Source organism: Hylobates moloch, unplaced genomic scaffold (genome assembly GCF_009828535.3).
Source record: "Hylobates moloch isolate HMO894 unplaced genomic scaffold, HMol_V3 SCAFFOLD_12, whole genome shotgun sequence".
Classification (NCBI taxonomy): domain Eukaryota; kingdom Metazoa; phylum Chordata; class Mammalia; order Primates; family Hylobatidae; genus Hylobates; species Hylobates moloch.
Genome location: NW_026652287.1, coordinates 96243047 through 96269091, shown reverse-complemented (window position 1 = coordinate 96269091; position 26045 = coordinate 96243047). Strand labels below are relative to the sequence as shown.

General features: G+C 38.7%; 1 protein-coding gene and 1 pseudogene across 1 annotated transcript in view; both read left to right on the top strand.

Annotated features, from left to right (window-relative positions):
* The window catches only part of CDK17 (cyclin dependent kinase 17), a 112880-nt gene that overhangs the window by 13203 nt on the left and 73632 nt on the right, over positions 1-26045 (top strand). The gene's annotated exons all lie outside the window — the stretch shown is intronic.
* LOC116479126 (small nuclear ribonucleoprotein Sm D1-like) lies at positions 655-1047 on the top strand (annotated as a pseudogene).

Below are 26045 nucleotides of genomic sequence, written 5' to 3'. Positions count from 1 at the left end.
GCTTCCTGAGCAGCTGGGACCACAGGCGCACACCACCATGCTCAGCTAATTTTTTACTTTTTGTTTTTTTGGTAGAGACAGGGTCTCACTATGTTGCCCAGGCTAGTCTTGAACTCCTGGACACAAGTGATTCTCGAGCCTCAGCCTCCCAAAGCGCTGAGATTACAGGTGTGAGCCACCATGCCCCGCCTCACGTTTTTCTGAAATCAAAATAGAATAACTGGTTATAAAGTTTACCCATCAAAAGAAGAAACTGACTTTGCATTTTATTCTTTGTCATAAAATCTGCCTGGATGCTTAGTATTACATTATTGTTTACTATTATATGTTATTCCAGAGTAATGGCTTTAACCTGAACTTCAGAATCATTCTTGTTGACTAAAATAAGAAAAATCTAAAGGCATGCTTGTATGTATGTAATCTCAAACTCTGTTTCTGAATGAGAATCTCTGGGTTTGGGTTTTTAATGTTTCAGACAATTTTTGATGGATCCTGGAGTTTTAGAAACACTGTTCTAGGGTTTAGCATAGTGTTAAGGGAAGGAACCACTCATAGATTAAATTTAAAGTAGATTCATACTTCTAGTGGGTTGGTCGGTCCTTGGTTGCTGGATTCTGTGTGCTATTGGACCCAAAGAATGACGGCACTGCTAGAATGAAGCTCATGAGATTTTTGATGAAATGATTCATGAAACTGTAACCTTGAATTGAAAAGTGGAACACAAGTCTATGGAACAGTCACAGGTGTGGATATCACTGTGAATACACATCTTAAAGTGTGAAAATGACCCTGAGACAGAGAACCTGTACAGTTGGAAACACAAATTGGAGGAAGTAACATTAGATATTTTACTCCACCAGACAGTTTACCTCTGGATACACTACTTGTGGATGTTGAGCCTAAGGTAAAACCTAAGAAAAGGGAAGCTGTTTGTTGCAGGAAGAGGCCAGTGCAGAAGTAGAGATAGAGGAAGAGTACATGGCCATGGCAGAGGAAGAGGGGGTCCTAGGTGGTAATGTCTCTTCAGATTACTGTTTCAAGGTAATATGTAATTTGAGACAATTTTCTGTACAGGTTTTCTTCACTTATGTCAATTTTTATTTTTAAATTTTTTTTCTATCAAAAAATTTACCATTATGCAGTATGTCCATGTAATATGTCAGTTTTTTTGTTGTTTTGTTTTTCATTTTGAGACAGGGCCTCTTTCTGTCTCCCAGGCCGGAGTGCAGTGGCACGATCTCAGGTCACTGCAGCCTCTGCCTCATGGACTCGAGAGATCCTCCCACTTAAGCCTCCTGAGTAGCTGGGACTACGGGTGCCGCCGCCATGCTTGGCTAATTTTTTAAAGATTTTTGTGGAGAGTAGAGATGAGGTTTCACTATATTGTGCAGGCTGGTCTCAAACTTCTGGGCTCAAGTGATCCTCCCACCTTGGCCTCCCAAAGTGCTGAGATTGCAGGCGTGTGCCACTGTGTCTGGCCAGTATGTCAGTTTTTAACAAACATAAATGTGTGGAAAATTTTTTGAAGTAAAGGCAAAGTGATTAAACCTTTGTACGTGAGTGTGGTGGCTCATGTCTGTAATCCCAGCACTTTGGGAGGCTGAGGTGGGCAGATCACCTGAGCCCAGGTGTTTAAGACTAGCCTGGGCAACGTGGCAAAATGCCATCTCTTTAAAAAGTATTTAAAAAAAAATTGGCCAGGTGTGGTGGCACATGCCTGTAGTCCTGGCTACTCCTCTGGAAGGTAAAGGCTGCAGTGAGCTGTGATTGTGCCGCTGCTCCCCAGCCAGGGTGACAGAGTTAGAGACCCTATCTCAAAACAAAACAAAACCAAAAAACCTTCCCATCGTTCCATCTTATTTTTCCCTCCCTTTTTTTGTTCTACTTGGAGCCTTTTAGTTTTACCAGGAGTTGGCAGTTTTCTTAATTTTATGTATAATTGTCTTTTGTTTCAATTATTTTATGTTTTTTCCTTTAGTGGATGTTTTTGTCTGACTCTTTTAGCTTGTTTCTTATCAGTGATACTGTTTCCTATCTGTATGGTCTCAGTTACTAGTTTTAGAAAGTTATTTTTAAAATGTGAGAATGTATAATCATATAAAAATGTACAGTGTACATTTTCTAACATGGTGGTTATTATCTTCAGATATTATCTTGGCTTTTCTCCAATATGTTTTGTATTTTTGTTTAAGATCCTTTTTATGTTTTTTTAAGGTACCAAATAATTATGGCCGTTACTTTTAGTGTTTGCAAAAGAGGCTTAACCATTTCATGTTGTTTGATAATTATTACTTTTTGTTTTAAAAATAATTTCAACCTTTATTTTTGATTCAGGACATACAAGTGCAGGTTCGTTACATGGGTATATTGCGTGATGCTGAGGTTTGGGGTATGTATGGATGAGCCTGTCACTCTGGTAGTGAGCATAGTATGTGATAGGTAGTTTTTCAGCCCATGCCCCTATTTGCCAACCCCTTCTGGTCATCTCCAGTGTCTGTTGTTAACATCTTTTTTTGTTTTTTGAGACGGAGTCTCGCTCTGTCACCCCGGCTGGAGTGCAGTGGCACTATCTTGGCCCACTGCAACCTCCGCGTCCTGGATTCAAGCAACTCTCTTGCCTCAGCCTCCTGAGTAGCTGGGACTACAGGTGCCCGCCACCACGCCTGGCTAATTTTTGTATTTTTAGTAGAGACAGGGTTTTGCCATGTTGGCCAGGCTGGTCTTGAACTCCTGACCTTAAGATCCACCCACTTCGGCCTCCCAAAATTCTAGCATTACAGGTGTGAGCCACCGTGCCTGGCTTTTTTTTTTTTTTTTTTTTTTTTTTCCTTGAGAAAGGGTCTTGGTCTCACTCAGACTAGAAGGCAGTGGCATGATCATGGCTCACTGCAGCCTTGACCTTCTGGGCTCAAGTGATCTTCCCACCGCAGCCTCCTACATAGCTGGGACCATGGGCATGTACCACCACACCTGGCTAACTTTTTGATTTTTTGTAGATACAAGGTCTGTGTTGCCCAGGCTGGTCTTGAACTCCTGGGCTCAAGCAGTCCTCTTGCCTCAGCCTCCTAAAGTGCTGGCATTACAGGCATTAGCCACCCTACTCAGCTGTTCCTATCTTATGTCCATGTGTGCTCAATGTTTAGCTCCCAAATATAAGTGAGAACATGCACTATTTGGTTTTCTGTTCTTGCAGTAATTTACTGAGGATAATGGTCTCCAGCTGCATCCATGTTGCTGCGAAGAGCAAGATCTCATTCTTTTTTTATGGCTATACAGTACTCCATGGTGTGTATGTACCATGTTTTCTTTATCCAATTCACCATCAGTGGGCACCTAGGTTGATTCCATGTCTTTGCTATTGTGAATAGTGCCGCCATAAAGCTATAAATACATGAGTCTTTTTGATAAAATGATTTGTTTTCTTTTGGATATATACCCAGTAATGGGATTATTGAATTGAATGGTAGTTCAGGTTTTAGCTCTTTGAGAAATCTCCAACTGCTTTCCACAGTGGCTAACCTAAGTTACATTCCCACCAACAACGTATAAGCTTTCCCTTTTCTCTGCAGCCTTGCCAACATCTGTTATTTTTTGACTTTTTAATAATAGCCATTCTGACTGGTGTGAGATGGTATTTTGTTGTGGTTTTCATTGCATTTATCTCATGATTAGTAATGTTGAACATTTTTTTATGTTTGTTGGCTGCTTGTATGTCTTCTTTTGAGAAGTGTCTGTTCATGTCCTTTGTCTACTTCTTAATGGGATTTTTTTTTCTTGTGGATTTGAGTTCCATATGGATTCTGAATATTAGTCCTTTGTTGGATGCATAGTTTGCAAATCTTTTCTCCTATTCTGAAGGCTGTCTGTATACTCTTGATAATTTCTTTTGTCATGCAGAAGCTCTTTAGTTTCATTAGGTCCTGCTTGTCAATTTTTGTTTTCGTTGCAATTGTTTTTGGGGACTTAGCCATAAATTCTTTGCCAATGCTGATGTCTGGAAGACTGTTTCTTGGGTTTTCTTCTAGGATTTTATAGTCTAATGTCTTTAATTCATGTTGAGTTAATTCTTGTATATGACACAAAGTAGGGGCCCACTTTCATTCTTCTGCGTATGTCTATCCAGTTATCCCAGCATGATTTATTGCGTAGAGTCCTTTTCCCATTGTTTATTTTTGGCAACTTTGTTGAAGATCAGACGGTTGTGGTTGTGCAACTTTATTTCTGGATTCTCCATTCTGTTCCATTGGTCTGTGTGTGTTTTTGTATCAGTACCATGCTGTTTTGGTTACTTTAGTCCTACAGTTTAAAGTTGGGTAGTATGATTCTTCTGGCTTTGTTCTTTCTGCTTAGGGTTGCTTTGGGTATTTGGGCTTTTTGGTTCTGTATGAATCTTAGAAGAGTTTTTTTTTTTTTTTTTCTAATTTTGTGAAGAGTTATATTGATAGTTTGATAGGAATAGCATTGAATCCGTATATTGCTTTTGGCAGTATGGATATTTTAATGATATTGATTCTTCTAATTAATGAGCATGGAATGTTTTTACATTTGTTTGTATCATCACTGATTTCTTTCAGCAGCGTTTTGTAGTTGTTATTCTAGAGATCTTTCACCTCCCTGGTTAGATGTAATACTGGGCACTTCATTTTTTGGGGAGCTGTTGTAAATAAGATTGTGTTTTTAATTTGGCTCTCAGCCAGAATGTTGTGGTATAGAAATGCTACTGATTTTTATTCATTGATTTTGTATCCTGAACCTTTACTGAAGTTGTTTACAGTTCTAGGAGCCTTTTGGCAGAGTCTTTAGGGTTTTCTAGATACATAATTATATCTGCAAAGAGAGATAGTTTGATTTCTTCTCTCTCTATTTAGATGCCTTTGATTTTTTTTTTTCTTGCCTGATTGCTCTGGCTAGGACTTTCAAGTACTATGTTGAATAGGAGTGGTGAGAGTGGGCATCTTTGTCTTGTTCCAGTTCTCAAGGGAATTGTTCCAACTTTTGCCCATTCATGAAGGGATGCTGGGTTTTATCAAAAGCTTTTTCTCTGTCTGTTGAGAAGATGATATGTTTTTTGTTTTTTAATTCTGTTTTAGTGGTGAATCACATTTATTGTTTTCATGTGTTGAAGCAACCTTGCACCCCAGGAACAAAGCTTACTTAATTATGGTGAATTAACATTTTGATGTGCTGCCGGATTCCATTTGCTAGTATTTTGTTGAGGATTTTTGTGTCTATGTTCATCAGGGATATTGTTCTGAAGTTTTCTTTTTTCATCGTATCTCTGCCAGATTTTGGTATCAGGCTGATGCTGGCTCCCTAGAATGAGTTAGGGAGGAAACCCTCCTTGATTTTTTGGAATAGTTTCAGTAGGATTGGTACCAATTTTTCTTTTTACGTCTGGTAGAATTTGGCTGTGAATCCATCTGGTCCTGCACTTTTTTTGGTTGGTAGGATTTTTTATTTTTTTTAATTACTGATTCAGTTTTGGAACTTGTTATTTGTCTGTTCAGGTTTTCACTTCCTTCCTGGTTTAATCTTGGGAAGTTATGTGTTTCCAGGAATTTATCCTTTTCCTCTAGATTTCCTAATTTGTGTGCATAGAGGTGTTGATAGTAGGCTGAATATCTTTTGTATTTCTGTTTCCACTATTTTAAATTGGTGCTGTGACAAACTTGAACATGAGATATCCCTTTCCCACCCACCCCCACCATTTTGCATTTCCTTAGGGTAGATAGATGTCTAGAAGTGGAATTCCCAAACCAAAGTCTGTGAACCCTTTTCTGATATTCTCTTTTGTACCAGTACCACGAATAATGTGCCACATCTGTTTTTAGTGATATGATTATCTAAAATGTTTGCTTTTGATCATTGGTTTTAGAAAAATATATTTGAATTTCTTTGATTTCTGGGATGTTGGTCCTCCTCCCACCCCCATTATCCCTACAGATTGCTAAGGAGGAGACTTTGCTCCCTGAATTCTGGCATCTTCTTTTTTTTTTTTTTTTTTTTGAGACGGAGTCTCGCTCTGTCGCCCAGGCTGGAGTGCAGTGGTGCAATCTCGGCTCACTGCAAGCTCCGCCTCCCGGGTTCACGCCATTCTCCTTCCTCAGCCTCTCCGAGTAGCTGGGACTACAGGCGCCCACCACCACGCCTGGCTAATTTTTTGTATTTTTTTAGTAGAGACGGGGTTTCACCGTGGTCTCGATCTCCTGACCTCGTGATCCGCCCGCCTCGGCCTCCCAAAGTGCTGGGATTACAAGCGTGAGCCACCGCGCCCGGCCTGGCATCTTTTTTTAAAATTTTTTCTGATATTTGGTTTCTATCAAATTGTTATATAATAAAAAAAAAACCTAGATAACTTGTTTTGGTGATCCATCTCTTTTTATATTCATTCCAGCTTATTTTAATTATCAATGCTTTGTAATATATTTTAATATCTGGTATGGCAAAACACTTAATTTTTTTCTTCTAATAATTTTGGTATTCTTATATATGTATTTTTAATTCTACTTTAGTAAATGGCAGGCAAAAAAAAATGTAGATCTACGGACAATAGTAAAGTTTATGGGAGGAAAATTGGAGATGATCCTTTCAGCTCCCTAGGAGTCTCTATTTTTTTCTTCAAAACTGGTCTCCCTGTTATAAAATTTGAACTGTAGGTATGTCAGTATATCTATAAGAGTTGCATCAGGAATTGAAATAGACTTCCTGTTACCCGTTGTCTAGGTTGTACCCTGTAAAGAACATCTTTTTTATTTTTGTAGGAAAAAATGGTTTTGTACATGGGATGAAACAATATAAACTCAAAACTTACAGATAAGGGTTAGTTCTATCACTCATCTCTTTAAAAAGTTTATATGAATATCCAGTCAAAACCAACAAGGTATCGCCCTTGAAATGTTATCTATATGGATTTCCAAGGAGATTATAGGACTGTATACTGTCTTGGAATGTCCTCAGAAGGCTTAGAGAGCATCTTGGTAAAAGGTTATGTGGTTTATGATAGAGTGTATAGTTTATTTGTGTTATTACCAAAGATGAACTTATGGTTAAAGATGAATTTAGGATTAACATGAAGAGGAGAGAGTAACATTTAGCTGAGGGTATTAAGTAGATGTCTCAGATGAACTGACGCTAAAGGTAATTATCTTTACAAATACAGAGATGAGAGAAGAGAACCACTTCCTAGGTAGGATAAAAGAACATGTAAAAAAGGGATATGAAAAAAATTTATATTCCTTTAAAAATGCTATTCTCTACCAGCCTAATGAGTATTTCCATGTGATAGAAATAAAGAGATAAAGGTTGCTCATAGAGGTAGTGGCAGGAAATGAGGTCAAAGAGGGAGATATTCCAGTAAGGAGGCTGTTGAACACTTTTTAGGCAGAATATCATTTTTTTCTATAGTGAAGCCATTGGGAAAGCTGTGTACAATTACAAATGAACTTCTGCAAGTTAAATGGACAACCTTTTGTGATGTTGGTGCTTCAGAAGTACTCTCAAAGGGTTGCTTTCCAAATATTGAAAATGCTAAGAAAAATGGCTGGGCACAGTGGCTCACGCCTGTAATCCCAGCACTTTAGGAGGCTGAGGCGGGTGGATCACGAGATCAGGAGTTCAAGACCAGCCTGGCCAAGATGGCGAAACCCCGTCTCTACTAAAAATATAAAAATTAGCTGGGCGTGGTGGTGGGCGCCTGGGTGCCTGTAATCCCAGCTACTCGGGAGGCTGAGGCAGAGAATTGTTTGAACCCGGGAGGCAGAGGTTGCAGCGAGCCGAGATCGCACCACTGCACTCTAGCCTGGGCAACAGGGCGAGACTCTGTCTCAAAAAAAGAAAAAAAAAAAAAGTTAAAAAGAGCTACTTGTGCCTTTTTTGGGTAATTTTTTGGTTCACCTCAGAGACATGAGAATTACTGGTTTTCTTTTTCGGGTTTTTGTTGTTTTTTTTTTTTTTTTTTTTTTTTTTGGGACAGAGTCTGCCTCTGTGTCTCAGGCTAGAGTGCATTGGTGCTATCATGGCTCACTGCAGCCTCAACCTACTGGGTTCAAGTGATCCTCCCACCTCAGCCTCCATAGTAGCTGGGACTGCAGGTGCATGCCACCATGCACAGCTAATTTTTGTATTTTTTGTAGAGATGGGGTCTCACTGTGTTGCCTAGGCTGGTTTCAAACTCCTTGACTCAAGTGATCCTCCTGCCTTGGCCTTTCAAAGTGCTGGGATTAAAGATGTTAGCTACGGTGCCCAGGGAGAATTGTTTTACTGTCTTTTAGGAGCACTTGGAAGTGTGTGTTTAATTTAGAAATTCTGCCATTTTTATCTTCCGATGAGGAAATCTTTCGATATGTTAGAAATTGGTTTCACCATTTTGTTTGGGGAAATAAGAGATATAAATAGTAGATTTACTTCTGGACATGGTGGCTGATGGCTGCAATTCCTGCAAATTTGGGAAGCCAAGGTGAAAGGATTGCTTGAGCCCAGGAGTTTGAGACCAGCCTGGGCAACATAGTGAGATCCCCATCTCTACAAAAAATGTTTAAAAAAATTAGCCAGGCATAGTAATGTGTGCCTGCAGTCCTAGTTACTCAAGAGGCTAAACCTGTGGAAGGATTGCTTAATCCCAGGAATTTGAGGTTGCAGTGAGCTATGATGGCACTGCACTCCAGCCTGGGGGACAGACTTGAGACCCTGTCCCAAAAAAAAAAAAAATTAGATTTACAAAATGTAGAAATGATAGATGCTTTTGTTTAACTATAAATATCAGCATATCTTATAATCAAGAATATAAACATTGTTTCTATAAATTATTTTGCATTTCTTTAGCCTTTATCTCCCTGCTAATATAGGTGATCATAAATCACTTTCCATTTAACAGTAATTCAGTAAACTTACATACAGGTTCTGATAATATGTTAATTTTAGCAGATGTACTGCATTTCAGCACTTTAAATTCAACTGAGTTTGACTTGAAATACCTCCATTTTACTAAACTTAGACTTTTGGTACATAATTGTCCCTAGGTTCGAGCTACTTTGTCTCATAGTATGTATTTACGCTTCAGAAATTAATACCTTTTTCTTTCTCAGTATTTGAACCCTTCAGATTCTTCCACTATTGTAACCATTTTAAGTTCTTTTTAAAATTAAACTTATTTTTTGGGGATAGATAAAACTCAAGTATGTAGAAAGATGTACACAAAGTCTTATTTCTTCCTTTGCTTGCTACTTTGTTTTCCTCCCACACTTTTTGGTATCCTGTTTATCCTTCCAGTGTTTTCTTTTTGTAATTACAAACAAATGTATATTTTATTCTGGAGATCTTTCCATATCTAGATGAAGATCTTTATTTTTAATAGCTTCATAGTATTTTATTATGTAGATGTACCATAGTTTAGTCACTCAGTCCTTTGTGGCTATTTGTGTTGTTTTCTATTTTTTGCTGTTACAATGCCAAATGAATAACAATATACATGTAACATTTTCTGTTTGAACAAGCAGTTGTAGATCTTTAGGTCACATATATTCCTCCTCTGTCAGCTGAGAGAACCTAGAAGCAATGATATCCCTGTAGCAGTGAGCACACGTGGTGCCCAGATCTTGGTTTCTAACACCATTCTTCAGTAAAAGGAACCAGGCCTCTGTGGAGAAATGGCTAATTCTAGGACTGGGGCAGGCAATAAAACTGTGTAAGATCAACGTGGAATATCTTGTAGTGCTGGAAAGGAAGGAACTATTCAAACAAAAACATGAACGAGTTATGTCAAAGGGACACAGCCAACTGAAAGAGTTCCCAGTAGCCAATACTGGAATAATTTGAGCAACAAAAAAGTAATATTGAACTATAACCCAAAGTATAAAATAATATCCATGAGTTCATACTGATAGAAATAAATGATTGACTAAATAAATAAATGGGGGAAGAATAGACAAATCTGTGCATAATTACATACACAGCCCTCAAGGAAGTATAATACAACTCCCCAGTCTTCAAGTGTGAGCTACATGAGGTGACTTCTTGCCAATGAGTACCATAGTAATGTAAGATCTTACTAGCGGAAACTGAGTGTGTGGTCTAAGGGAACTCTGTTTATGATTTTTCTGTAAATCTAAAATGATACTAAAAGTTCACTTTTAAAAAACTGCTTCTGGGCTGGGCGCGGTGGCTCACGCCTGTAGTCCCAGCACTTTGGGAGGCCGAGGCGGGTGGATCACGAGGTCAGGAGATCAAGACCATCCTGGCTAACACAGTGAAACCCCATCTCTACTAAAAATACAAAAAATTAGCCGGGCGTAGTGGCAGGTGCCTGTAGTACCAGCTACTCGGAAGGCTGAGGCAGGAGAATGTCGTGAACCTGGGAGGCGGAGCTTGCAGTGAGCGGAGATCGTGCCACTGCACTCCAGCCTGGGTGACAGAGCGAGACTCCGTCTCAAAAAAAAAAAAAAAAAAAACCTGCTTCTGTAATTCTGATACTGCCAGATTGCCATTTTGTACTACCACCTAAATGTGCAACAGGCCTGTTTCCCATAACCTCAGCAACTGAATGTGTTGTCAGACTTTTTGAGTTTTGCATTTGATAAAAGAGAACTGGTTTAACTCATGTTATTGTATTTTTCTCATTATCAATGACATTGTACATTTTTTCATATGTTTAAGGGGCATTTTACGTTTTTTCCCTTCTTTGAACTCTCGTGTCCTTTATTTTTCTCTTAGGTCATTGGTCTTTTTGTTTTCAGGAATTTTCTGTTGGGAGATTAGCCCTTAATTTGTGATGTGGGTTGCAAATATGTACATTTTAGATTACGTTTTTTCAAGCATAACTTTCGACTTTTATATGGTGAAGTAATTTTTTCTTTTATGTCTTTGGATTTTGAAATATATTTAGAAAAGTCTTCACCACTCCAAGGTTATAAGGAAGTTCATCCACATTTTCTTCTAATACTTGTAGTTGTGTTTTTCACATTTGGATTTTAAAATTTGGATCCTTCAGTTCCTCTCAATCTTTGAGGCATTTTAAATGCTTACCCCTTGCTTTCTAGTTATACCTGCATCAGCATGATTGTGGCCATATAGGTGATTTAAATGACTTATAGTAAAAGAAATACTTAGGCATTTACTCTTGGTAAGAAGTCTCAACTTTCTGATTACTGATGATGATTATTATAGTAAATGGAAACTCTTTTAGAATTTTTTTTCACTGTTAAATTGTAGTATATTTCATAGTATTTTTTCTACTGATTATCAATATTGTGGATTATTCATATATCCATTGGTTTTTTCCTTATCCTGTTTCTCATAGGATTCCTTTTTAGATTATTAAAACTGTCTGTGATGTGTTTCTCATCTTCTTTAGAACTCCTACTGGTTTTATGGTCCTCTGATTACTAAACTCTATTTTATAATCTTCAGAAGTTTAATTAGTAGGCCAGTTTACTGTTTTAACTCATTAAGAAACTGGCCAGTAGTGTCAGTGGATACTGCCTAATATAGGGTGATGATTTATCTTAGTCTTTTATAACAGTATTAATATTTTCGCCACATTGCTTGTGATGAGACTAGTGTCACTGAACTGAGCTTGTAACAGACATTTGGGAAGCTGTCTGGTAGTACTGTGGAATTTTGGCTCCTGGAAAATACCACCAAAAATTATCTGTTGAGTATATTGCTTATAAGCATTTGTAGGGGGCCATGTGGGTGTTGATAAGAATGGCAAACCAGAAAGGAACATCAAAGTTGGAGTGTTTATTATTGACGATTTGGAGTCTGGTTTAAGTATTTCAAAGCTTTATTAGAATTAGGTGAGGATCATGATATAATAGTTTAAGATTGGAAATGATGTAATAGTTTAAGATTAGACAGACATACCAAGGCAAGAGTTTTGAGGTAAGCTTTTTCAATGTCTTAGAAAGTGAGCAATCATTTGCTACTATTTATTGAAAAATTGAATAGTCTGATGTTGGTTTATATGGGTTTTTTGGGAAGTTCCTGAAATGAACAATGAAGTTTTTCATAACTCTTATCTGCCTGAGCAAGAGTTTCCTGGAATAGCAAAGTCATGTTGTTGAAGACAGCTGTATAGTGATAGTTAATATGGATTGTAAACTCGGTGTAGACAGTTTCAGTTCTCAGTGTCCATTTAGAACCACAAGAAACTTGAACATGTATTTGTAACAAGTCTGATTCTTAGGCTCATTTGCAAAGACAGTGCATTCTCTTGGTGAATAGTTTGACTTTCAATTTTTTCCCCTGAGGAATGAGGCCTGACTTTAACAATTAGGTGTCAGACATGCCCAAGTAGGCAGTTGGATAGGTGAGTCTGCAGCTTAATAAAGAGGTCAGGATCACTGTAATACCAGCAGTTTGGGAGATCAAGGCAGGTGGATCACCTAAGGTCAGGAGTTTGAGGCCAGCCTGGCCAACATGGTGAAACCCCATCTCTACTAAAAATACAAAAAATTAGCCAGGCGTGGTGGTGGGTGCCTGTAATCCCAGCTACTCAGGAGGCTGAGGCAGGAGAATCACTTGAACCCAGGATGCGGAGGTTGCAGAGAGCTGAGATCGCGCCATTGCACTCCAGCCTAGGCAACAAGAGCGAAACTCTGTCTCAAAAAAAAAAAAAGGTTAGGATCAGTGATGGAAATTTGGGACTCACTGTGTGTAGATGTTGTCCACCCAGAATGAGCTTGCCTAAGGAGGAAACATAGAAGAAAAATGCTTGTGCCAGGACTTAGGCCACACTGGTGTGTGTGTGTGTGGCTGAGGGTGGGGAAAAGGGGTGGAATAAACCTGCAAAGGAGTGGCCAGAGAGGTTGGAAGAAAACCAAGATACTGTTATAGAGAAGCCAAAGAAAATGTTTTTAGGATGATGAAGGACCGGTCAAACTCCTATAATTATAGGCAAGGAGCAGTGAAGATAACTGGTGTAGGTTAGTTCAGGAAATTTCTACCTGAAAGCTCTATGTTTAACTCATTTTTGTGTACATATGTATATACACAGGCACACAGTATGGGTTACGGAAAGGGTCATCAAAAAATTGTGGCTAGTGGAGATGGTTTGAAGTAGACATTGGGGAGAGTAGGAGACCAAGCGCAGCAGAGAAATATAGTAAGATTATTGGCCAGTGTTGAGGCCCATTTAGGTTCGCGGATCAAACTGCTGTTATGTGACTGACTGTTCAGCAGTGCTGCGATGAACTGGTGCTGATGTGGAGAAAGTCTTAGGTGGATTAGGATTGGGATGGACAAGGATATATTTGTGCATTGCAGTAGACCCAAGTATATGTACCTTTCTGCCTTTGGAGTGGCTGTAGCGTTGTGTTGTTTCATTTTTTTCTGATGGACTCTTCTCATGACCTCACTTGCTCGAAAGCTTACTGCTTGACTGGTATTCAGCCTATCTGAACTTATTTTACTTCTGGGGAGAAGTAAATTAGTTCCCCCATTTTCCTGGTTTCCACAGAGTCTTGAGATCTCTGGTGTTGCTTCTTAGGAAGAAGGGGCATTTGACTAAATTTATAAAGGAAGTATACGAATTTGCCAAGAGGTCAGAGAATGGCATGAAGGGGAAGGGGTTAATTGTTCCTGGTAGAGGAATATGCTTGTGCAAAGAGGCCTGAGCAAAACACCTTAAGGGAATAGAAGCTACAAATAATTTCTTTGAGGCAATGAAGCACTCACTGTATATCTCTGGAGATGGAGCTGAAAAGTAATGGGGTCAGAACACAAAGTTCTTGTAAGCCTAGGTGAAGAATGACCTGTTGGCCCCAGAGATTAATTTTTACTTAACAGTTTTTCTACGCATGTACAAAATAACGGCTGTTCACAGAGCTATTCAGTTCATGACATTCTTCAACTAAGAATTGCCTAGTGGGAACATCTGTTTGCAGATTAGTTATCTGAATTTGATAATATTTTCATAGAAATAATTTTACCAATTTGGTTGCTGTGTTGCTCCATAAAAGTTACTTAATTTCTCATTTTGGCTGTTAATGAGGAAAGAGGGTTAGTGATATGTAGCTTGCAATTTTATATACAGTACATAAATCGGATGTTCATAATTTGGGAGTATACAGTGGCAAAAATAGTATATGTTAAATGCTTACTGTGTGCTAGGTACAATACATGCATTCTGATTTAGATCTCACAACATCCTTTTGGAGTAATTGTTTTTTGTTTTTTTGAGACAGAGTCTTGCTCTGTTGCCCAGGGTGGAGTGGTCTCACTCTGTCACCCAGGGTGGAGTGCAATGGCGCAATCTTGGCTCACTGCCACCTCCCCCTCTCAGGTTCAAGCGATTCTCCTGCCCCAGCCTCCTAAGTAGCTAGGACTACCGGGGCACACCACCACGCCCAGCTAATTTTTGTATTTTTAGTAGAGACAGGGTTTCACCATCTTGGTCAGGCTGGTCTTGATCTCCTGACCTTGTGATCTGTCTGCCTTGGCCTCCCAAAGTCCTGGGATTACAGGCGTGAGTCACTGTGCCCAGCCATTGAGGTAATTGTTAATTCTTTCCTCTCTCTCTCTCTTTTTTTTTTTTGAGATGGAGTTTCGCTCTTGTCACCTAGGCTGGAGTGCAATGGCGCAATCTTGGCTCACTGCAACCTCCGCCTCCCAGGTTCAAAGTGATTCCCCTGCCTCAGCCTCCCTAGTAGCTGCGATTACAGGTGCCCGCCACCACGCCCGGCTAATTTTTTGTATTTTTAGTAGAGACGGGGTTTCGCCATGTTGGCCAGGCTGGTATCCAACTCCTGACCTCAGGTGATCTGCCCGCCTAGGCCTCCCAAAGTGCTGGGATTACAGGCACTTTGGGAGCCACCACAGCTGGCCTGTTAATTACCTTCTCTGAAGAGAAAACTAAATGCAGTTTTCTCAGTGTCATACTTCTCACTGTCTCTCCAGTGTTTAAATGAAGGAATCAGGATTTGAACCTAGGTTAGGCTTACCCTAGGACTTATTCTCAGTTTCTCTTAAAGAAAGTGAACTTCCTATGTACTACAAACTCTTTATCACTAGTGCCAAAGTTGTGTGTACCATAATTAACATTTCACTGCAGGTGTTAATGAAATGTCGGGATGTGTTAACCTCTAAGCTTTTGAGAAGGCTGAATAGGTCGTAAGCAATAATGAAGCAAAGAGAGAATCTACGCTCATAAAGCCATCCTTTGGTTAACTAGAATCCATTTAATTCACCTAATGGAAAATTCAGATAGCCCAAACAATATCCTGTTTGTCAGAATTCTGGTTAATTCAAGTATTACTGTTTTAAAATGTTTTTCTATATCTTCATAGGAAATCTTTCAACATTTTTTAAAGGCTGTCATTTGTAATGTATATGCATATTTTAGCCTCTTTTTCTTCACTTTGTGTTAATTTAATACTTTATTTTTTCTATTTATAATATACTGAGGTTTCCTAAATAAGTAAAATTAGAAGAATAGAGAGTTCTACAAATAAAAATGAAAACCTCTGAAAAAAAGTGGCTGTGGAGTTTTTTTTCAGTTGATTATTCAGGAACACCCTTTCTTACTGTTTTGGTGAAAATCTACAACTTGGCTTTTACCTTAGATCTTATAAAGATGATAGAGTATGCTTGGAAATTGGCTCATTGTTATGCTCCCTTCCTGTTAGGATTGGTATGTGAGCAATTTCTAATTTTCCACTTAGCAAGTAATGTGATGGAGGATTAGAGTGCCTCCCACCCCTCACCAAATCACAAAAAAAGCTTTTCTGAAGATAATGGTAGTTTTATAGTTTTGAGATCAATTGATTCGGCCCTAGGAAGTCTCTATTTTGAGGCCTTTTCAATATCTTTGAAATTAACTGGCCATAGAAGAAGGGAGATTTTTTTTCCTTCACAGCTCTTCTTCCCCCAAAGAAAACCTTTACCAGAAGATTGAAGAATGCTGGCATTTTTAATATGTTGCCAAGTCTTCTACTGTTGCCATGGAAAGTTGGCCACTACTTAGTAGAATTTGTCTTATAAAGGCTTTAATAGTGTTAGTTTTTAAAAAATGTGATAAATATTATTGTCATAAATCATGGAATGACAAAACAGCATTTGTCCAGTTCAGATGCCTCTTGGAGAGAAAGACTAGAAAGTTGTGTACACACACACACACATACACACACACACACACACACACACACACACAGTCTCTCTCTCTCTCTCGCTCTCTCTTTCTCCCTCCCCCCTTTTTAACATGATAAGCAAATTCATATTTACCTTGTGCCAAGTACTCTAAGAACATTCTGAATGAAACCTACGTGAATATTTAGAAAGTAGGTGATTTTGTGAGATTTGCAGTTTAAAAACATAAAAGGCAATACATAATACTCTTTGATCATGATGAAAAATATGTCATGTGATAATTCAGTTATTTTTGAAGGGAAGTGAAATTTCATTCTTTTTATTTTTTTGAGACGGAGTTTCGCTCTTGTTGCCTAGGCTGGAGTGCAATGGCCTGATCTCGGCTCACCACAGTCTCTGCCTCCTGTGTTCACGTGATTCTCCTGCCTCAGCCTCCTGAGTAGCTGAGATTATGTTGGTCAGGCTGGCCTCGAACTCTCGACCTCAGGTGATCCGCCCACCTCAGCCTCCCAAAGTGTTGGGATTACAGGCTTGAGCCACTGTGCCCAGCTGAAATTTCATTCTTACAGTAGCTGTCAAATGTGGCCTTTTAAATATTTAAATATATATTTAGTTCTTCCTATTAAAATGATGCCCCTTAAAATGCTGTTTTAATTTTTTATTGTTGGAGTTAGGAGGTGGACAGTTAACTGGGCTTCACAGGATATCTTTACGTCAGTGGGTCATGATATGTCACCATGTGGTGAAGTCTGATCTTTTCAGCTTTGTTCGGTGACATTCCTCTTCAGTTCATTTTGAGATAATCTGGTATTGTAGAATCTCTTATGCTAATTAGAGGATAAAGTATAATGTTAACTTAGAAATACACAATGAGAAATAATCTGGCTTGATATAACAATGTTTTAAGCGGGGGATGTGAGTGATGCAGTGGGGGCAGGGAGGGTCACAAAGATTTTTTTTTTTGAGACGGAGTCTTGCTCTGTCACCCAGGCTGGAGTGCAGTGGCGCAATCTCGGCTCACTGCAAGCTCCGCCTCCCGGGTTCACACCATTCTCCTGCCTCAGCCTCTCCGAGTAGCTGGGACTACAGGCGCCCGCCAACACGCCCGGCTAATTTTTTGTATTTTTAGTAGAGACGGGGTTTCACCATGGTCTCGATCTCCTGACCTCGTGATCCGCCCGCCTCGGCCTCCCAAAGTGCTGGGATTACAAGCGTGAGCCACCGCGCCCGGCCAACACAAAGATTTTTAAAAAATGTTTCTTCCCTTAAGGAGTTTATGATACGATGAAACCCAGGAAGTTTTTATTTACATAGCCCACTTGATCCTGGTAAGTAAACCAATTTAGAAGATCTGATTTCAGATCTGAGGGTTGGTTGAGAATAGCTTTAGGGTAGTGAGTTTTCAACCTTTTTGGTCTCAGGACCTCTTTTTACTCTTAAACGTTACGGAAACAGAATACGAAAACAGAAACTTTAGGTTACAAAAAATTGTAATTTACTTAAAAATAAACATTACGAAGTTAACAAATCTTAAAAAACGATTTTCAAAAATATGAGAATAGCATTGTTTTACATATTTGCAAGTCTCTTTAATTTCAAACTAAATAGAAAACAGCCGGATTCACACATCTGCTTTTGCCTTTTAGTTTATTACAATATTCAGTGTAGTCTCTGGAAAACTCCATTGTACACTGGTGAGAGAAGTGTAAAAAAGGCAAATAACTTAGTATTTTATAAAAATAGTTTTTACCTCAGGATGCTCCCATAAAGGTTCCCCAGACCACACATACTTGGAGAATCTCTGCTTTAGAGCAAAATGAAGTGGGTTGCTTATCCTACTTTTGATCTTGCTCTGAATTGCATATTCTTACAGGCTGTTTCTGTCAAGCTGTAGTAACTCATTAAATTCCATTTCTGGAATCTACTCACAGGTAACTTCTACTATGAATAGTTGGAGCCATAGGCTTTGATTGGAAATGGCAAGGCTTGCTAGCTGTGTCATTTCAGGAAAATGTATTCACATTTTGGAATGTTTCCTCTTTTGTAAAATGGGTAGAGTAATACCAACTCATAAGACTTCGGTGTGAACCAAATAAAAAATTAAAGCAATATACAGTTGCTAATCAAATCTTGCTGTTAGTAGGAGTTGGAAGAAAACATTGCCTGACACATGTTCCAATTTTGTCACATACATTTTGGTTAAATTTGCAGAATATCCTAAACACCTGATAAGATTTGTGTCTTCCTTGTTACTCTGCAGTGACTTTTTTTATTTTTAAAATGCCCTCCGTTCCGTCCTTCTGTCCAGCTCTTACACTCGCGGCTTCTTAGAGCCAGTTCCTTCACAAATAAATGGGGATTTTAAAACAAAAACAGCAAAATATCCTTCCCTGGGGTGTTCATAATCTTGTGCTTAAACTAAAGAAACAGTTAAGGAGTTTCACCGTATTGGTCAGGCTGGTCTTGAACTCCTGACCTCGTGATCCGCCCACCTCAGCCTCTCAAAGTGCTGGGATTACAGGCGTGAGCCACCGCACCAGACCTATTTTATTTATTTATATTTATTTATTTATTTTTGAGACAGAGTCTCGCCCAGGCTGGAGCCCAGTGGCCCCATCTTGGCTCACTGCAACTTCCACCTCCCGGGTTCAAACAATTCTCATGCCTCAGCCACCAAGTGTAGCTAGGACTACAGGCATGCACCATCACGCCTGGATAATTTTTGTATTTTTAGTGGAGACTGGGTTTCTCCGTGTTGCCCAGGCTAGTCTCAAACTTTAGACCTCAAGTGATCTGCCCACCTTGGCTTCCCAAAGTGCTGGAATTATAGGCATGAGCCACTGTGCCCAGCCAACCTTATTTTTTTTTAAAAGAAATCCTCACCACATATACATGAGATGTATCTATGACATTATTAATAACTAGACGGGCTGATAGATTGCTCAACACAATTTTCATTTATAAGAAATACTTAATTTTTTTTTTTTCCTTTTTCTTAGTGTTGTCAAGTTTTTTCTTTACTTTTAAAAAAATCAACCAGAAGTGGTACAGACTGTTGGTTTATGTAAAGAATTCCTTTCATGAATACAGGCCTTCATCTCACAGCAAAAAATAGTGCATTTGAGTGTTTTAAGTTAACATGTTTAATGTACATAGTTGTAAAGATATGTATATAGATATATACTTTTTTTTTCTTTTTTGTGATTGTTTGAATTACCAATTTGATTAGTGGACTGGTCCTGAGTTAGTTGATTCACCAGATTCTTGTTTTTTTAGCGAGTACACCTATCACAGGCCTACTTTTTGAATTCTAACTTGAAAGTCAGTAGTGGGACTGAAGCCCTTTTTCAAACTTTAACATGGATTTTGTAGTAAAATTGGAATAATACAGCAATTTCATAGTACCACTTGTAGCTTCCAGCAACTATCATGACATTTTATATTCAAACTGTTTCTTTAAAGAAGACGTTGTAGTTACCTAGGGTTTGGGAGTCTATTGTGCTCCTTTCCAGCCTTATTCATTGTGCCCCCCACCCCCTGTCTGTCTTAGAGTAGCTTCTTTCTAAATTTCCTCTTCCAGGGAATTTAGCTGATGCTTCTAAGGCAGACTCTGGAGCCAGTATTATGGTTTCATATCAAAGCGTCAAAATACTTCATTTTCTAGTGAATGTTAGACAAAAATGTGGAACACTTCAACAATTGGAATATTAAAAAGAGGGTATTTCCTCCTTAGATTTATTTTACTTATTAAGGAACGGAAAATGCTGTTTAAGAATGAGGGGCAACAAGATTGGCCTGTGCTCAAATTTTAGGAGGCACGGTGCCCAGAGAGGGCTCCAGAGCTCTTTTGCTGGCTGCCTCCTCTGGAGCAGCTGACTGGCCAGCTGCAGAGCACATTGATCTGGTCATGATTGCTTTCATCCTGGAGTAGAGCAAGTTCACACAATTTAAATCAAGAGCCACATTAGAAGCTCCTGACCTCAGGATAACCTCTCATTTCCTACCTTTGAAAGAGGGAACAAGAGGGAACAGTTCAGTCACTTCCTAACATCTAGCCACAAAAATACATGGGAAGATATAGCCACATCTAAAGATGGTGACCTCCTGATTTTCTTTATAACTTAGGTAGATTCAGAATACTATCTTCCAGTTATCCCTTGGAATAAAAGGAACATTAGTCTTAATCTACTGTTCTGTGTTGAATAGAGAAATAATTCCTTCCCTTCCACACACTCATTTTTTTTCCTACTGAACTTTTCCTAGGCCATTCATATAGATGCAGTCTAGATGAAATAGACTTGGGCTGTTTGTAAACTCACCCTTTTCCTAAAATATCATACCGGAGTGTGACATTTCTTACCCGTGTTATATAGCAGACCAGTGTTTCTTGATGCATACATTTTTAAATGCGTGCTTTCTTTTGGTAAATTTAGGCCTCCCATTATTCTCTGAATATCCCTACCAGTCACTATAAGTGATTTTTTTTTGTTTTTAAGTAGAGATGAGGACTTGCTGTGTTGTCCAGGCTGGTCTTGAACTCTGGGCTCAAGTGATCCTCCTGCCTTGGCCTCCCAAAGTGCTGGGATTATAGGAATGAGCCACTGTGCCCAGCTCATTAATATAAAAGTTTTACTGAAGTTTATTTTCTAGAGATTTCAACTTTGCTTCTGCTGTGACTCACATGCCAGGATAGGTAATTTCACATATGGAACACTGTAAGTTACTGGATTGATAAGAGGGACTGAGAATTGTGAGCAGTTCTCACTTCTTAAGTTGTAATTATACTCTTTTCTCCCATTCATAACTGAGAGTAATATTAAATAATAGTTCTGAATCTGCTCTAGTTCGTTAAGTATAATTCACATTTTCTTATTTCGACTGTTAGTAACAAATTCTAATGCTCAGAATGTGAGCACTAAATAGTAATTGAAGAAATTAACCTCAGACTTGAGAACTATTTTACTTTATACGATTTTTTTTTTTTTGAGACGGAGTCTCATTCTGTCGCCCAGGCTGGAATGCAGTGCTACAATCTCGGCTCCTAGGCTCAGGTGATTCTCCCCCCCAGTCTCCCGAGTAGCTGGGACTATAGGCACACGCCGTCACACCCAGCTAATTTTTTTGTATTTTTAGTAGAGACGAGGTTTCACCATATTGGCCAGGCTGTTCTTGAGCTCCTGACCTCATGATCCGCCCGCCTCTGCCTCCCAAAGTGCTGGGATTATAGATGTGAGCCATCGCACATGGCCATAAAATTTCTTAATAACAAATGAACTACTACTTTGCTAGAAGTCTCTGTGCTTGACTTGGAGGACATACTGAGTTACAGCGAAATAAGTAAGAGCAAAGGTCTTTAGTTAGAAATGTCATGAAATGAGGAAAGAAAAGGAAATAAGGAGGTTAAAATATGCATAGGTGTTTTATAAGTATTAAAATTTCACTGACTTATGTAGTCGATATCTTTCTACTCAGAAAAAAGAGAAAAAGATCCAGATATTTAAGAGAAGTCACATATGTTTGTGTACCTTCCTGATAATTGATGGTATGGAGCTATCTATAATCTTGGTTAAATCCTTATAAGGCCACTGATAACGTATTAATATTTACTACCTCCGATTGTCCAAAGTTATGGTTATATTATGTCACTGGTTGAAAATCTGACTGATTTATAAAAAAGGATCAAACTGTGGGTGTTAGCCTTAGTCAAACAATTTAAACAAGCATGAGGTACTACGAACTGATTTTTTTAAAAATTTGGGACAGTGCCATTTAAGCTGCATATAATTTCACTTGTTTTTCAGAGATAATTTTTGCTTGATGTCTGTTTGTCCTAGATACTGTGATACACTAGATATAGTAATATATGAGATATATGATAGCGGCTGTGATTTATTATACCTAGAACTAAGGGTGGTTTTCAGATGGATATTTTACTTTCCCTTATATGAGGGACTGGGTCATACTGCTTACAAAAGAAACGACTAAAATGGCCTGATGTGTAGGAAGGGTAACATCTGTGTTCATACAATAAATGGATGTAGCCGAGTTCTGTGGTGGAATGTATAACACTTGCCAGTACCGTTCTCAAAAAGAGTTTGTTAATAATTTTAAATAACTTGATTTCATTTAAAAATACATGGCCAGTCTAGGAAAGGGGGATAGCAATGGAAGGTATTTGCTAGAGGCTTTTTGGCCTTCCCCGTGTCTGAAATCTCTTTTCAGAAGTGTTGAAATGTAACCAGGAGTAGAAAAATTTTCCTTACTAATTGTGGAATTGAGTCTGGAATTTGTCTTTTTGATTCTGCCAAAGGAGAGAGATTCACAGGCCTACCAAAGGAGGAAGGAGGAAGGAGGAATGCTTATAGGTCTCCTGTAGAAGTACTATTTATAGTATTATCTGCTTTATATAAACCTAGTTTTTAAAAATAAAAACTTTTTTTTTTAATTGAGACAGGGTCTTGCTATGCTGTCCAGCTAGTCTTGAATTCCTAGGCTCAAACAGTCTCCCCACCTCAGCCTCCCAGGTAGCTGGGATGGTAGGTGCATGGCACCATGCCCAGCTTCTATAAACCTAGTTTAAAAATACATAAGAGAAAAATCAGATAAGTTGACCTCATTAGGAAATAACTTGTCAAACACATTTTGGTAGCATAGTAAGTGAAATTTGTTAACTTTCATATAATTTGATATTGCTAAAATTGCTTTTAGGTGTAGTTTTTCTTTTGAAAAAGATTATCAAGATGGTTCTGACTATTCAAGAATATTGCTTAATTTCACAAAAATTGGAAGGAAAGGCAGTTTATGTTTCCCTCATAATCTACACATCAACCAACTTATTTGTGTGAGGTTAGTGAAGGAACACACAGGATTTGCATTTTTTCTTATCAGGGTTTACTAAATAGTGGCTCTTGGGTGAGTCTTAAGTTTTGAGCTTTTGTTTTCTCCTTTATATAATAGGAATGGTAAATTATCTTTTTTACTTCATAGAATTGTTTTAAGAGTCAAATAAAATAATGGATGTAAAGACTCTGTAAACTCCATAAAGCTAGGTATATAGTGATGTTATTCACGTTATTTTTAAATTGATGAATGATTATCCACTTTGTGGAATAATTATTTTAATGATTGGCATAGGGAAGATAATGTACCATTATCAAATATCTCATCTTTGAGAAAAAAGCAATTTTATTTTTATTTAACATTGAATATATATTTAAGGACAATTTAACTCTTTAGTTTTTATGGATAAATGTACAGAAAATATTAATACAATGTATAGACATTCAGAAATTATTAGATTGGCAAACCTATTTGTAATATGTATAAACAGACAAAAGTTCAGTGTCTGAAAATTTCCTCGTAACCAAGTAATGCTTTTGCCAGGTTCTGCACCTTTTTTATATACCTTGATCCTGTCTCATATTTGCGAGTTCTTCCTGAGTCCTTGCATATACTTTATTGCTTTTCCATGGTGCTTGATGAAACTAAAGGTAGGACCAAATTCCTAGCCCAGTGATTTTGTTTTCAAGGAAATTGTTGAAGTTCATTTGTGAAACATAGAGAAAAATATTTTCTGTTTTTAGGGACTCAAGTAAAGAGGAAGCCTATGGAAGTGATTTCCTATAGTGTGTGCCGTCTTTCTTGATGGTACTCAGCTGAGAGTGGTTGTTGTAAGGAGGATATATTTAAAGCACAGAGGAGAAAACGATGGGAAAAGAACAGAGCAGCCAAAAACCAAACAGAATACAGCCAAATGATTTAACATAAGTATGATTGGAGTTCTCAATGAAATGGACAGGGGGAAGGATATGAAAAGATGATTGGCGACATTAGTCACCAGGAATATGCAAATTAGAATTACGGTGATACACTATTCATCAGAGTGGCTAAAATTTAAAAGGTAATACTTGTGTTTATGAAGATCTGTATCGCTGGAACACATTTCTAGTGGGAATACAAAATGGTGTGGCCATTTTGGAAAACCAGGAATTCTTCAGAAAGTGAGACATATATCTGCCATGTGACTCAGCAGTTTTACTCAGGTATTTACCCAACAGAAAGGAAGACATTTGTCCATAAAATGATTATACAAGAATGTTCATAGCGGATTTAATTACAGTATTGAAAAACTGAAAACAACCCAATGTTTGTTAACAAGCAAATGAGAATGCGTCATATCCATATAGTGGAATACTCTTAGGCAATAAAAATAAACCACTGATGCACAAAACAACATGGATTAATCTCAGAATTCTTACGCCAAGTAAAGAAGTTGCATGTATAAGACTACATATCCTTATGTGATCCAGTTTATGTGGAATTCTGAAGAGGATTATGCTGTAAGGGACTGAAAGACGGAAGTTGCTAATGGGGCTACTTGGTTGCCTTCTCGCACTGTGAACCTCTGGCATTTTGAGATGTGTAAAGTTCAAAAAAGTGTTTGTTTGTTTTGAGACGGAGTCTCGTTCTGTCGCCCAGGCTAGAGTGCAGTGGCATGTCTCAGCTCACTGCAACCTCCACCTCCCAATCAAGCAATTCTCCTTCTTCAGCCTCCGGAGTAGCTGGGGCTACAGGCACGTGCCACCATACCCAGCTAATTTTTTGCATTTTTTTTAGTAGAGACAGGCTTTCACTGTGTTAGCTAGGATGGTCTCGATCTCCTGACCTCTCGTGATCTGCCCGCCTCGACCTCCCAAAGTGCTGGGATTACAGGCATGAGCCACCACACCTGGCCCAACAATATTTATTTTTTAAAGTCACAATCTCTTGAAAAAGTAGCACTTCATGGAATACTAGAGTTCTGTGGAACCCCTGTACAGGGGGCTCTAATTTTTTTTTTTTTTTTTGAGACGAAGTCTTGCTCAGTTGCCCAGGCTGGAGTGCAGTGGCCCATCTCCGCTCACTGCAACCTCCGCCTCCTGGGTTCAAGCAATTCTCCTGCCTCAGCCTCCCAGTTAGCTGGGATTACAGGCGCCTACCACCACGCCCAGCTAATTTTTGTATTTTTAGTAGAGACAGGGTTTCACCATGTTGGTCAGGCTGGTCTTGAGCTCCTGACCTCAGGTGACCCTCCCGTCTCGGCCTCCCAAAGTGCTGGGATTACAGGCATGAGCCACCATGCCTGGCCGGGGGCGGGGGGGGGGGATCTAATTTTAAAATGCTAATTGATGAGCTGTTTTCTTATTTTCATAACTGGAGGTGGTATAAACTTTGATTAGATATATAGAGTGTTATATCTGTGAGTCATTTCTGTAATTACCTTTGTCCCTTCAAGTATTTTTTTAAGGTGAAAGAGCTCATGAATTCTTGATAAATGTGTGAGGTCTTTCTTCTTTCATCACTGTACCTTGGATACTGAGAAGACATGTCTAGAACATCTGATTTATGGTGTAGAAATCATTTTAGTCAGTATCGAACCCTCCATCCCCCTAACTCCACCAGCAGAATGATAGGTGAAATACATTCCTCCAAGACCAAAACTGCTTTAATGTTTGGTGTCCTCTCATTACTATCATCATTGCTGTGGGCTATATTTGGACTGCTTGCTTTCCAAAATAAAAAAATTGTATGTGGTTAGAGCCGAGGGCCAAAGATATATCTCTGGAGCTAAGAATTGCTTTATATTTTTCAAGGTTGCTTAAAAATACTTAACAGAGACTGTATATAGCTCACAAAGCCTAAAATATTTACTGTTGGGTCATTTACAAAGTTTTCTGACAACTAAACTTAGAGAATCCTTTAATATAGTTATTTTCAAAACCAAGATTTTATAAAAATCGAAGTGGAGGCTGGGCATGGTGGCTCATACCTGTAATCCTAGCTTTTTGGGAGGCTGAGGCGGGCATGTCACTTGAGGCCAGGAATTTGAGACCAGCCTGGCCAATGTGGTAAAATTCCGTCTCTACTAAAAATAAAAAAATTAGCCAGGCATGGTGGTGTGTGCCTGTAATACCAGCTGCTCTGGA